Raw genomic sequence first — 3,111 nt, 5'->3', positions numbered from 1 at the left:
CTGGTGCAAACAAGAGAGCATCTGCAGATGCTGGAAATCCGAGCTACACACACAAAATGCTGGAGGAGCTCAGCAGGCCAGGCAGCATCTCTGAAAAAACAGTAAACAGTCGACGTTTTGGGCTGAGACCCTTCGTCAGCTCTGGAAAAAAAGATGAGGTGTGTGTAAGCAGGTGGGGAGAGGTTGGAGGAAGACGTACAAGGTGGTAGGTGATAGGTGAAACTGGGAGTGGGGAGGGGTGAAATAAAGAGCTGGGAAGTTAATAGGAGAAAGAGATAAAGGGCTGGAGAAGGGGGAATCTGATAGGAGAGGACAGAAGACCAGAGGGAGGTGATGGGCAGGTAAGGAGATAAGGTGAGGGAGGGAAACAGGAATGGGGAATGGTGAAGGGGGGGGGGGGAATTACCGGAAGTTCAAGAAATCAATGTTCATGCCATCAGGTTGGAGGCTACCCAGACTGAATGTAAGGTGTTGCTCCTCCGACCTGAGTGTGGCCTCATCACAACAGTAGAGGAGGCCATGGACTGACATGTTGTAATAGAAATTTTAAGTAGAATTTAAATGCGTGGCCATCGGCACATCCTGCTTTTTATGGCGGACGCCATCTCCCAGTTTATGTGGGGTCTCACCGATATACAGGAGGTCACACCAGGAGCACCAGATACAATAGATGACTCCAGCAGTCACATGGGTGAAGTGTCGCCTCACCTGGAAGGAGTGTCTGGGCCCTGGATGGTAGTGAGGGAGGAGGTGTAGCGGCAAGAATGAGTGCCAGGAGGGAGATCAGTGGGGAGGGACAAATGAAGAAGGGAGTCACGTAGGGAGCGATCCCTGCGGAAAGCAGAAAGTGGGGCGGGGGGGAAGGAGGGAAAGATGTGCTTGGTGGTGAGATCCCTTAGGAGGTGGCAGAAGTTTCAGAGAATTATGTGCTGGACGCAGAGGCTCGTGGGGTGGTAGGTGAGGACAAGAGGAACCCTATCCCTGGTAGGGTGACAGGAAGATGAGGTGAGGGCAGACATAAGCAGAAATTGATTTTAAAACCAGATTTTAATTTTTGCCATTGAGTATTATACCTCAGCTGAACCAAGTGAGACCATAAGATCATAGGAGCAGAATTAGGCCATTCAGCCCATCGAGTCTCCTCCATCTCTCAGTAATGACTGATTTTTTTCAACCATATTCTGCCACCTTTTAAGCATAGGCCTTAACCTCCCTCACCAATCCCATAATCCTTAACCTTCCTCACCTATCCCGTAACCCTCACTAATTCTGTAACCCTTAACCTTTCTCACCAATCCCATAACCCTCACTAATCCTGTAACCCTTAATCTTTCTCAGCAATCCCATAACCCTCACCACTTCTGTAATGTTTAACCTCTGTCACCTATCCCGTAACCCCTAACCTCCCTTACCAATCAGAATCAGCTTTATTCTCACTGTGTTATATAACATGAAATTTGTCAGTTAGTGGCAGCAGTACAGAGGAAACCCACATGGTCAAACTCCTTAGAGAAGCAATGGAATTGAACCTGGGTCGCTTGTGTTGTAATAGTGTTATGCTAACTACTACACTATGGGGCCGACCCAAGTAGTTTGTGTGCTGCAAGGCCGCTAGGGCCCCTTCCATCCTTATTGAGGGGCATGCAAATCTTCTCTCCTTTCCTACAGCACCACCGGGTATTGGGAGAGAGTAGAACTACAGTGAAAGGTGAAATATTTAAGGGAACCCGAAGAGTAACTTCTTCACTCAGAGGGTGGTGAGAGTGTGGAACGAGGGGCCAGTGGAAGTGGTGATGCAGGTTCGATTTCTACGTTTAAGAGAAGTTTGGAGAAGTATATGGATGGGAGGGCAATGGTCCAGGTACAGGTTGATGGGATTGGACCTAATTACTGTTCGGCACAGACTAAACGCGAGGGCCTATTCCTGTGCTGTAGAGCTCTCTGACTCTATGGCATTGTTCGCATTACTTCCCTTGGCTGGGACAGAGGTGATGTTGCTGCTCTGTGGTCGATTCGTGCTGTGAGAATCTGCTGGAGTTTTACATGTCTTCTGATTCTAAAAATCTGTGGCTGTGGTATATTTGTAACTGAACGCTGGGCTGACCTCCAACATGTTTTCAATCAGAACATGTAGCATTAAATTCCTCAAGCACCAAATATTCAAAATCTTGTATATCTAGCACGAGTATTTAAAATGAAATTAGCCGACTGATTGACACAACACAGGGACTGGCTTTAGTGCTGGAATGGTTCGGGTGTGGTGTTATGCTTGGACCGGGAGATGTTTTGGAACCGCTGAGAGGGTCACATTAGGTAAGGCATTTGTAGTGTGGAATCTCTGTTTGCTAGAAATTAAACTCAATTTTCTTTCTTTTTTCAAGAGGTTCACCAGATGTCCAAGGAGCACTGCCGCAGGAAAGCCGCGTCCATCAGCAAGGACCCCCGGCGTCCAGACCACGGCTGCTGCCTCCAGGATGGAGGAGCTCAGGGCCCATACCACCAGGTCAAGGAACATTACTACCCCTCGAACCCTCGGGCTCCTGAACCAGTGTGGATAACTTCACTCGCCTCAGCACTGAACTGACTCCACAACCCACGGACTCCCTTCCAAGGTCTTTACAATTCTTACTCTCAGCTTTATGTGTCTGTTTGTTTATTTATCATTATTTTGTTTTTGCGCCGTTTGTCTACTTTTGCACATTGGTTATTTGTCGGTCTTTGCGCGTGCGTAGTTTTAGAAAACAGGCTGCTGAGCGAGCTTCCAGGTCTCCGTGGATGAAGAGGTGTGACCTGAGGACCAGCACTGCTGGGACACAAACCAGGGCCTGATCAGCCCCGGCTGGGTCTGATGGTGATAGACCTGGAAGATGTTGTGTCTCAGCATCACTTTTATTGATTCAATAGTATTTCTTTGTTCTACTGTGAATGCCTGCGAGATGATGAATGCCGGGGCTTCGTATGGTGACATTTACGTACTTTGACTACAAATTTACTTTGTACTTTTGTACTTTGCACTCCTCTGTTCTATGTTCTAACCTGCAGGAACCGGACTGGAACTTAAACCTCCTCCACCTCTCAATGTTTACAGGGTAAGTGCAGGATAATCTCATT

The 3,111-nt window shown here is 47.8% G+C and overlaps 1 pseudogene; it reads right to left on the bottom strand.

Moving 5' to 3' along the window:
* Positions 1 to 1,559: 1,559 nt before the first annotated feature.
* On the bottom strand, positions 1,560 to 1,671 carry LOC140731320 (U6atac minor spliceosomal RNA; annotated as a pseudogene).
* Positions 1,672 to 3,111: the final 1,440 nt, after the last annotated feature.

The sequence above is a fragment of the Hemitrygon akajei genome, chromosome 7, assembly GCF_048418815.1.
Source record: "Hemitrygon akajei chromosome 7, sHemAka1.3, whole genome shotgun sequence".
NCBI classification, from domain to species: Eukaryota; Metazoa; Chordata; class Chondrichthyes; order Myliobatiformes; family Dasyatidae; genus Hemitrygon; species Hemitrygon akajei.
This window is presented reverse-complemented; position numbering and strand designations above follow the sequence as displayed.